This window comes from Arachis hypogaea, chromosome 3, assembly GCF_003086295.3.
Source record: "Arachis hypogaea cultivar Tifrunner chromosome 3, arahy.Tifrunner.gnm2.J5K5, whole genome shotgun sequence".
NCBI lineage: Eukaryota > Viridiplantae > Streptophyta > Magnoliopsida > Fabales > Fabaceae > Arachis > Arachis hypogaea.
The window spans coordinates 36,336,592-36,347,582 of NC_092038.1; the positions used below are offsets into that span (position 1 = coordinate 36,336,592).

The following is a 10,991-nucleotide window of genomic DNA, read 5'->3' on the forward strand; positions in this document are numbered from 1 at the left end:
TGGGGAAGAGGTGTTGAGGTGATTGGTGAATGGGTGAAGAAGAGAGAGAGTGGTAGGGTAGGTGGGGATCCTGTGGGGTCCACAGATCCTGAGGTGTCAAGAAAAAGTCATCCCTGCACCAAATGGCAAGCAGAATTGCGTTTTGAGCCAATTCTGGCATTAAACGTCGGGCTGGTGCCCATTTCTGGCGTTTAACGCCAGCTTGGTGCCCCTTTCTGGCGTTAAACGCCCAGAATGGTGCCAGACTGGGCGTTAAACGCCCAACAGCTAGCCTTACTAGCGTTTAAACGCCAGCACGCTCTCCTCCAGGGTGTGCTGTTTTTCTTTCTGCTTTTCATTCTGTTTTTGCTTTTTTAATTGATTTTGTGACTTCTCATGATCATCAACCTACAAAAAATATAAAATAACAAAAGAGAATAGATAAAATATAACATTGGGTTGCCTCCCAACAAGCGCTTCTTTAATGTCAGTAGCTTGACAGAGGGCTCTCATGGAGCCTCAGAAATGCTCAGAGCTATGTTGGAACCTCCCAACACCAAACTTAGAGTTTGAATGTGGGGGTTCAACACCAAACTTAGAAGTTGGTTGTGGCCTCCCAACACCAAACTTAGAGTTTGACTGTGGGGGCTCTGTTTGGCTCTGTTTTGAGAGAAGCTCTTCATGCTTCCTCTCCATGGTGACAGAGGGATATCCTTGAGCCTTAAACACAAAGGATTCTTCATTCACTTTAATGATCAATTCTCCTCTATCAACATCAATCACAGCCTTTGCTGTGGCTAGGAAGGGTCTCCCAAGGATGATGGATTCATCCATGCACTTCCCAGTTTCTAGGACTATGAAATCAGCAGGGATGTAATGGTCTTCAACTTTTACCAGAACATCCTCTACAAGTCCATGAGCTTGTTTTCTTGAATTGTCTGCCATCTCTAGTGAGATTTTTGCAGCTTGCACCTCAAAGATCCCTAGCTTCTCCATTATAGAGAGAGGCATGAGGTTTACACTTGACCCTAGGTCACACAAGGCCTTCTTGAAGGTCATGGTGCCAATGGTACAAGGTATTGAAAACTTTCCAGGATCTTGTCTCTTTTGAGGTAATTTCTGCCTAGACAAGTCATCCAATTCTTTGGTGAGCAAAGGGGGTTCATCCTCCTTAGTCTCATTTCCAAATAACTTGTCATTTAGCTTCATGATTGCTCCAAGGTATTTAGCAACTTGCTCGTCAGTGACATACTCATCCTCTTCTGAGGAAGAATACTCATCAGAGCTCATGAATGACAAAAGTAAATTCAATGGAATCTCTATGGTCTCATTTTGAGCTTCAGATTCCCATGGTTCCTCATTGGGGAACTCATTGGAGGTCAGTGGACGTCCATTGAGGCCTTCCTCAGTGGCGTTCACTGCCTCTCTATCCTCTCCAAATTCGGCCATGTTGATGGCTTTGCACTCTCCTTTTGGATTTTCTTCTGTATTGCTTGGGAGAGTACTAGGAGGGAGTTCAGTAATTCTCTTGCTCAGCTGACCCACTTGTGCCTCCAAATTCCTAATGGAGGACCTAGTTTTAGTCATGAAACTTTGAGTGGTTTTGATTAGATCAGAGACCATGGTTGCTAAGTCAGAGTTATTCTGCTTAGAACTCTCTGTCTGTTGCTGAGAAGATGATGGAAAAGGCTTGCTATTGCTAAACCTATTTCTTCCACCATTATTATTGTTGAAACCTTGTTGAGGTCTCTGTTGATCCTTCCATGAGAGATTTGGATGATTTCTCCATGAAAGATTATAGGTGTTTCCATAGGGTTCTCCCATGTAATTCACCTCTTCCATTGAAGGGTTCTCAGGATCATAAGCTTCTTCCTCAGATGAAGCTTCCTTAGTACTGCTTGGTGCATTTTGCATTCCAGACAGACTTTGAGAAATCATATTGACTTGTTGAGTCAATATTTTGTTCTGAGCCAATATGGCATTCAGAGTGTCAATCTCAAGAACACCTTTCTTCTGACTAGTCCCATTGTTCACAGGATTCCTTTCAGAAGTGTACATGAATTGGTTATTTGCAACCATTTCAATCAGCTCTTGAGCTTCTGTAGGCGTCTTCTTCAGATGAAGAGATCCTCCAGCAGAGCTATCCAAAGACATCTTGGACAGTTCAGAGAGACCATCATAGAAAATACCTATGATGCTCCATTCAGAAAGCATATCAGTGGGACACTTTCTGATTAACTGTTTGTATCTTTCCCAAGCTTCATAGAGGGATTCTCCTTCCTTCTGTTTAAAGGTTTGGACTTCCACTCTAAGCTTACTCAATTTTTGAGGTGGAAAGAACTTTGCCAAGAAGGCATTGACTAGCTTTTTCCAAGAGTCCAGGCTTTCTTTAGGTTGTGAGTCCAACCATGTCCTAGCTCTGTCTCTTACAGCAAAAGGGAATAGCATAAGTCTGTAGACCTCAGGGTCAACCCCATTAGTCTTGACAGTGTCACAGATTTGCAAGAACTCAGCCAAAAACTGATGAGGATCTTCCAATAGAAGTCCATGAAACTTGCAATTCTGTTGCATTAGAGAAACTAATTGAGGCTTAAGCTCAAAGTTGTTTGCTCCAATGGCAGGGATAGAGATGCTTCTCCCATAGAAGTCGGGAGTAGGTGCAGTAAAGTCACCCAGCACCTTCCTTGCATTGTTGGCATTGTTGTTGTTTTCGGCTGCCATGTATTATTCTTCTTTGAAGAATTCGGTTAAGTCCTCTACAGAGAGTTGTGCCTTAGCTTCTGTTAGCTTTCGCTTCAAGGTCCTTTCAGGTTCAGGATCAGCCTCAACAAGAATGCTTTTGTCTTTGCTTCTGCTCATAAGAAAGAGAAGAAAACAAGAAAATATGGAATCCTCTATGTCACAGTACAGAGATTCCTTGAGGTGTTAGAGGAAAAGAAAATGGAAGGGAGAAGTAGAAAATTTGAACTTATCAAAGAGGATGGAGTTCGAATTTTGCATCAAGGAATAGTGTTAGTCCATAAATAGAAGGATGTGAGAAGAAGGGAAGTAATTTTCGAAAATTAAGTAAAAGAATTTTTGAAAACATTTTGAAAAACCTTCATTGATTTTCGAAAATCAAGGGTGGGAAAGAAATCAAGTGATTTTTGAAAAAGATTTTGAAATTAGAAATTAAAAAGATTTGATTGAAAATTATTTTGAAAAAGATGTGGTTAAGAAGATATGATTGGTTTAAAAAGATGTGATTGAGAAGATATGATTTGAAAAACATTTTAAAAAGATTTGATTTTAAAAATTAATGACTTGGCTATCAAGAAAAGATATGATTCAATCATTAAACCTTTCTCAACAGAAAAGGCAGCATACTTGAAATGTTGAATCAAATCATTAATTGATAGCAAGTATTTTTGAAAAAGGAAAGAAATTGATTTTGAAAACACATGATTGAAAAGATATGATTTAGAAAAAGATTTGATTTTGAAAAATTTTGAAAACCTAAAAAAAATTGTATTGAAAAACAGAATCTTCCCTCTTGTGCCATCCTGGCGTTAATCGCCCAGAATGGTGCACATTCTGGCGTTTAACGCCCAAAACACTACCTTTTTGGGCGTTAAACGCCCAACCAGGTACCCTGGCTGGCGTTTAAACGCCAGTCTGTCCTTCTTCACTGAGCGTTTTGAACGCCCAGCTTTTTTTGTATAATTCCTCTGCAGTATGTTTTGAACTTTCAATTCTCTGTATTATTGACTTGAAAAGACACAAATTAAAAATATTTTTGGATTTTTAATAATGAAGAATAATCAAAATGCAACTAAAATCAAATAACAATGCATGCAAGACACCAAACTTAGCAGTTTGTATACTACTGACACTAATGAGAAAGCATATGAGACACATAAACACTCAAGCCAAGAGAATTCAAAGATCAGAGTAAGAAATCATCAAGAACAACTTGAAGATCCTTAAGACACATGAATGAATGCATGCAATTGACACCAAACTTAAAATGAGACATTAGACTCAAACAAGAAATATTTTTGGATTTTATGATTTTGTAAATTTTTTTTGTGCTTTTTTCGAAAATTAAGTGGAAAAGAAAATAAAGGTATCAAAATTCTTAATGAGAATTCCAGGAATCATGCAATGTTTAGTCTAAGACTCCGGTCCAGGAATTAGACATGGCTTCACAGCCAGCCAAGCTTTCTGGTGCACGAAATTGTGATCACTACAACTCAAATAATCCATAAACTTGGTGTTCAACACCATGGCATAAACACAACTTCGCACAACTAACCAGCAAGTGTACTGGGTCGTCCAAGTAATAAACCTTACGCGAGTAAGGGTCGATCCCACAGAGATTGTTGGTATGAAGCAAGCTATGGTCACCTTGTAAATCTCAGTCAGGCAAACTCAAATGGGTATGGTGATAAACGCATAAAACATAAAGATAAAGATAGAGATACTTATGTAATTCATTGGTAGGAACTTCAGATAAGCGTATGAAGATGCCTTCCCTTCCGTCTCTCTGCTTTCCTACTGTCTTCATCCAATCCTTCTTACTCCTTTCCATGGCAAGCTTAAGCAAGGGTTTCACCGTTGTCAGTGGCTACCTCCCATCCTCTCAGTGGAAATGTTCAACGCACCCTGTCATGGCACGGCTATCCATCTGTCGGTTCTCGATCAGGCCGGAATAGAATCCAGTGATTCTTTTGCGTCTGTCACTAACGCCCCGCCCTCAGGAGTTTGAAGCACGTCACAGTCATTCAATCATTGAATCCTACTCAGAATACCACAGACAAGGTTAGACCTTCCGGATTCTCTTGAATGCCGCCATCAGTTCTAGCCTATACCACGAAGACTCTGATCTCACGGAATGGCTGGCTCGGTTGTCAGGCGATCAACCATGCATCGTGTATCAGGAATCCAAGAGATATTCACCCAATCGAAGGTAGAATGGAGGTGGTTGTCAGTCACACGTTCATAGGTGAGAATGATGATGAGTGTCACGGGTCATCACATTCATCAAGTTGAAGAACAAGTGATATCTTAGAACAAGAACAAGCGGAATTGAATAGAAGAACAATAGTAATTGCATTAATACTCGAGGTACAGCAGAGCTCCACACCTTAATCTATGGTGTGTAGAAACTCCACCGTTGAAAATACATAAGTACAGGGTCTAGGCATGGCCGAATGGCCAGCCTCCCAATGATCTAAGATAGCATAAGAATGAAGATAGCTACCAAGATATCTCAATACAATAGTAAAAGGTCCTACTTATAGAAAACTAGTAGCCTAGGGTGTACAGAGATGAGTAAAAGACATAAAAATCCACTTCCGGGCCCACTTGGTGTGTGCTTGGGCTGAGCAATGAAGCATTTTCGTGTAGAGACTCTTCTTGGAGTTAAACGCCAGCTTTTATGCCAGTTTGGGCGTTTAACTCCCATTTTGGTGCCAGTTCCGGCGTTTAACGCTGGAATTTCTGAGGGTGACTTTGAACGCCAGTTTGGGCCATCAAATCTTGGGCAAAGTATGGACTATCATATATTTCTGGAAAGCCCAGGATGTCTACTTTCCAACGCCATTGAGAGCGCGCCAATTGGGCTTCTGTAGCTCCAGAAAATCCACTTCGAGTGCAGGGAGGTCAGAATCCAACAGCATCTGCAGTCCTTTTTGGTCTCTGAATCAGATTTTTGCTCAGGTCCCTCAATTTCAGCCAGAAAATACCTGAAATCACAAAAAAACACACAAACTCATAGTAAAGTCTAGAAAAGTGAATTTTAACTAAAAACTAATAAAAATATACTAAAAACTAACTAGATCATACCAAAAACATACTAAAAACAATGCCATAAAGCGTACAAATTATCCGCTCATCACAACACCAAACTTAAATTGTTGCTTGTCCTCAAGCAACTGAAAATCAAATAAGATAAAAAGAAGAGAATATGCAATGAATTCCAAAAACATCTATGAAGATCAGTATTAATTAGATGAGCGGGGCTTTTAGCTTTTTGCCTTTGAACAGTTTTGGCATCTCACTCTATCCTTTGAAATTCAGAATGATTGGCTTCTTTAGGAACTCAGAATCCAGATAGTGTTATTGATTCTCCTAGTTAAGTATGATGATTCTTGAACAAAGCTACTTATTGAGTCTTGGCTGTGGCCCAAAGCACTCTGTCTTCCAGTATTACCACCGGATACATACATGCCACAGACACATAATTGCGTGAACCTTTCCAGATTGTGACTCAGCTTTGCTAGAGTCCCCAACTAGAGGTGTCCAGGGTTCTTAAGCACACTCTTTTTGCCTTGGATCACAGCTTTATTTCTTTCTTTTCTCTATTTTTTTCGAATTTTTTTTTTCGAAATTTTCTCTTTTTTTTTTGCTTTTTCTTGCTTCAAGAATCATTTTTATGATTTTTCAGATCCTCAGTAACATGTCTCCTTTTTCATCATTCTTTCAAGAGCCAACATTCATGAACCACAAATTCAAAAGACATATGCACTGTTTAAGCATACATTCAGAAGACAAAAATATTGCCACCACATCAAAATAATTAAACTGTTATAAAATTCAAAATTCATGCAATTCTTTTTCTTTTTCAATTAAGCACTTTTTTTTTTTCAAGAAAGGTGATGGATTCATAGGACATTCATAACTTTAAGGCATAGACACTAGAACACTAATGATCACAAGACACAAACATAGATAAACATAAGCACTAAAATTCGAAAAACAGAAAATAAAGAACAAGGAGATTAAAGAACGGGTCCACCTTAGTGATGGCGGCTCTTTCTTCCTCTTGAAGATCCTATGGAGTGCTTGAGCTCCTCAATGTCTCTTCCTTGTCTTTGTTGCTCCTCTCTCATGATCCTTTGATCTTCTCTAATTTCATGGAGGATGATGGAGTGTTCTTGGTGCTCCACCCTTAGTTGTCCCATGTTGGAACTTAATTCTCCTAGGGAGGTGTTTAGTTGCTCCCAATAGTTTTGTGGAGGAAAGTGCATCCCTTGAGGAATCTCAGGAATCTCATGATGAGTGGGGTCTCTTGTGTGCTCCATCCTCTTCTTAGTGATGGGCTTGTCTTCATCAATGGGGATGTCTCCCTTTATGTCAACTCTAACTGAATAACAGAGGTGACAAATGAGATGAGGAAAGGCTAACCTTGCCAAGGTAGAGGACTTGTCCGCCACCTTATAAAGTTCTTGAGCTATAACTTCATGAACTTTTATTTCTTCTCCAATCATGATGCTATGAATCATGATAGCCCGGTCTATAGTAACTTCGGACCGGTTGCTAGTGGGAATGATTGAGCGTTGAATAAACTCCAACCATCCTCTAGCCACGGGCTTGAGGTCATGCCTTCTCAATTGAACCGGCTTTCCTCTTGAATCTCTCTTCCATTGGGCGCCCTCTTCACATATGACTGTGAGGACTTGGTCCAACCTTTGATCAAAGTTGACCCTTCTAGTGTAAGGATGTTCATCTCCTTGCATCATGGGCAAATTGTATGCCAACCTTACACTTTCCGGACTAAAATCCAAGTATTTCCCCCGAACCATAGTAAGCCAATTCTTTGGATCCGGGTTCACACTTTGATCATGATTCTTGGTGATCCATGCATTGGCATAGAACTCTTGAACCATTAAGATTCCGACTTGTTGAATGGGGTTGGTAAGAACTTCCCAACCTCTTCTTCGGATCTCATGTCGGATCTCCGGATATTCACTCTTTTTGAGTGAAAAAGGGACCTCGGGGATCACCTTCTTCAAGGCCACAACTTCATAGAAGTGGTCTTGATTCACCCTTCAGATGAATCTTTCCATCTCCCATGACTCGGAGGTGGAAGCTTTTGCCTTCCCTTTCCTCTTTCTAGAGGTTTCTCCGGCCTTGGATGCCATAAATGGTTATGGAAAAACAAAAAGCAATGCTTTTACCACACCAAACTTAAAATTGTTGCTCGTCCTCGAGCAAAAGAAGAAAGAAGAGAGTAGAAGAAGAAGAAATGAAGGGAAAGGGAATGGCTTTGTGGTTCGGCCAAAAAGGGGAAAAAGTGGTGTTTAGGTTGTGTGAAAATGAAGGAGTGAAGATGGGTTTATATAGGAGAGGGGAAGGGTGATTTTCGGCCAAGTGAGGGTGGGTTTGGGTGGGAAAGTGGTTTGAATTTGAATGGTGGGGTTCGTGGGGTTTTATGAAGGATGGATGTGAGTGGTGAAGAGAAAGATGGGATTTGATAGGTGAAGGGTGTTTGGGGAGGAGGTGTTGAGGTGATTGGTGAATGGGGGAAGAAGAGAGAGAGTGGTGGGGTAGGTGGGGATCCTGTGGGGTCCACAGATCCTGAGGTGTCAAGGAAAAGTCATCCCTGCACCAAATGGCAAGCAAAATTGTGTTTTTAGCCATTTCTGGCGTTAAACGCCGGGCTGGTGCCCATTTCTGGCGTTTAACGCCAGCTTCTTGCACTTTTCTGGCGTTTAACGCCAGTCTGGTGCCCCTTTCTGGCGTTAAATGCCCAGAATGGTGCCAGACTGGGCGTTAAACGCCCATCTGCTAACCTTACTGGCGTTTAAACGCCAGTAGGTGCGTCCTCCAGGGTGTGCTATTTTTCTTCCTGTTTTTCATTCTGTTTTTGCTCTTTTCATTGATTTTGTGACTTCTCATGATCATCAACCTACAAAAAACATAAAATCACAAAAGAAAATAGTTAATTATAAAACATTGGGTTGCCTCCCAACAAGCGCTTCTTTAATGTCATTAGCTTGACAGAGGACTCTCATGGAGCCTCAGAAATGCTCAGAGCTATGTTGGAACCTCTCAACACCAAACTTAGAGTTTGAATGTGGGGGTTCAACACCAAACTTAGAAGTTGGTTGTGGCCTCCCAACACCAAACTTAGAGTTTGACTGTGGGGGCTCTGTTTGGCTCTGTTTTGAGGGAAGCTCTTTATGCTTCCTCTCCATGATGACAGAGGGATATCCCTGAGCCTTAAACACCAAGGATTCTTCATTCACTTGAATGATCAACTCTCCTCTATCAACATCAATCACAGCCTTTGCTGTGGCTAGGAAGGGTCTGCCAAGGATGAAGGATTCATCCATGCACTTCCCAGTCTCTAGGACTATGAAATCAGTAGGGATGTAATGGTCTTCAACCTTTACCAGAACATCCTCTACAAGTCCATAGGCTTGTTTTCTTGAATTGTCTGCCATCTCTAGTGAGATTTTTGCAGCTTGCACCTCAAAGATCCCTAGCTTCTCCATTACAGAGAGAGGCATGAGGTTTACACTTGACCCTAAGTCACACAAGGCCTTCTTGAAGGTCATGGTGCCTATGGTACAAGGTATTGAAAACTTCCCAGGATCCTGTCTCTTTTGAGGCAGTTTCTACCTAGACAAGTCATCCAGTTCTTTGGTGAGCAAAGGGGGTTCATCCTCCCAAGTCTCATTTCCAAATAACTTGTCATTCAACTTCATGATTGCTCCAAGGTATTTAGCAACTTGCTATTCAGTGACATACTTATCCTCTTCAGAGGAAGAATACTCATCAGAGCTCATGAATGGCAGAAGTAAGTCCAATGGAATCTCTATGGTCTCATTTTGAGCCTCAGATTCCCATGGTTCCTCATTGGGGAACTCATTGGAGGTCAGTGGACGTCCATTGAGGTCTTCCTCAGTGGCGTTCACTGCCTCTTCTTCCTCCCAAAATTCGGCCATGTTGATGGCTTTGCACTCTCCTTTTGGATTTTCTTCTGTATTGCTTGGAGAGTACTAGGAAGAAGTTCAGTAATTTTCTTGCTCAGCTGACCCACTTGTGCCTCCAAATTTCTAATGGAGGACCTTGTTTCAGTCATGAAACTTTGAGTGGTTTTGATTAGATCAGAGACCATGGTTGCTAAGTCAGAGTTATTCTGCTTAGAACTCTCTGTCTGTTGCTGAGAAGATGATGGAAAAGGCTTGCTATTGCTAAACCTGTTTCTTCCACCATTATTATTATTGAAACCTTGTTGAGGTCTCTGTTGATCCTTCCATGAGAGATTTGGATGATTTCTCCATGAAGGATTATAGGTGTTTCCATAGGGTTCTCCCATGTAATTCACCTCTTCCATTGAAGGGTTCTCAGGATCATAAGCTTCTTCCTCAGATGAAGCTTCCTTAGTACTGCTTGGTGCATTTTGCATTCCAGACAGACTTTGAGAAATCATATTGACTTGTTGAGTCAATATTTTGTTCTGAGCCAATATGGCGTTCAGAGTGTCAATCTCAAGAACTCCTTTCTTCTGACTAGTCCCATTGTTCACAGGATTTCTTTCAGAAGTGTACATGAATTGGTTATTTGCAACCATTTCAATCAGCTCTTGAGCTTCTGTAGGCGTCTTCTTCAGATGAAGAAATCCTCCAGCAGAGCTATCCAAAAACATTTTGGATAGTTCAGAGAGACCATCATAGAAAATACCTATGATGCTCCATTCAGAAAGCATATCAGAGGGACACTTTCTGATCAATTGTTTGTATCTTTCCCAAGCTTCATAGAGGGATTCTCCTTCCTTCTGTCTGAAGGTTTGGACTTCCACTCTAAGCTTACTCAATTTTTGAGGTGGAAAGAACTTTGCCAAGAAGGCATTGACTAGCTTTTCCCAAGAGTCCAGGCTTTCTTTAGGTTGAGAGTCCAACCATGTTCTAGCTCTGTCTCTTACAGCAAAAGGGAATAGCATAAGTCTGTAGACCTCAGGGTCAACCCCATTAGTCTTGACAGTGTCACAGATTTCCAAGAACTCAGCTAAAAACTGATGAGGATCTTCCAATGGAAGTCCATGGAACTTGCAATTCTGTTGCATTAGAGAAACTAATTGAGGCTTAAGCTCAAAGTTGTTTGCTCCAATGGCAGGGATAGAGATGCTTCTCCCATAGAAGTCGGGAGTAGGTGCAGTAAAGTCACCCAGCACCTTCCTTGCATTGTTGGCATTGTTGTTGTTTTCGGCTGCCATGAGCTCTTCTTCTTTGAAGAATTCGGTT

At 41.1% G+C, this 10,991-nt stretch overlaps 2 non-coding genes across 2 annotated transcripts; both read left to right on the forward strand.

Moving 5' to 3' along the window:
• The first annotated feature begins 2,187 nt into the window (after positions 1-2,187).
• Positions 2,188-2,295, forward strand: LOC112793997 (small nucleolar RNA R71). The gene has a single exon (XR_003198680.1). It is a non-coding gene; the product is annotated as a small nucleolar RNA R71 (small nucleolar RNA).
• Positions 2,296-10,450: 8,155 nt separating this feature from the next.
• Positions 10,451-10,558, forward strand: LOC112793241 (small nucleolar RNA R71). Its single transcript, XR_003197944.1, has one exon. It is a non-coding gene; the product is annotated as a small nucleolar RNA R71 (small nucleolar RNA).
• Positions 10,559-10,991: the final 433 nt, after the last annotated feature.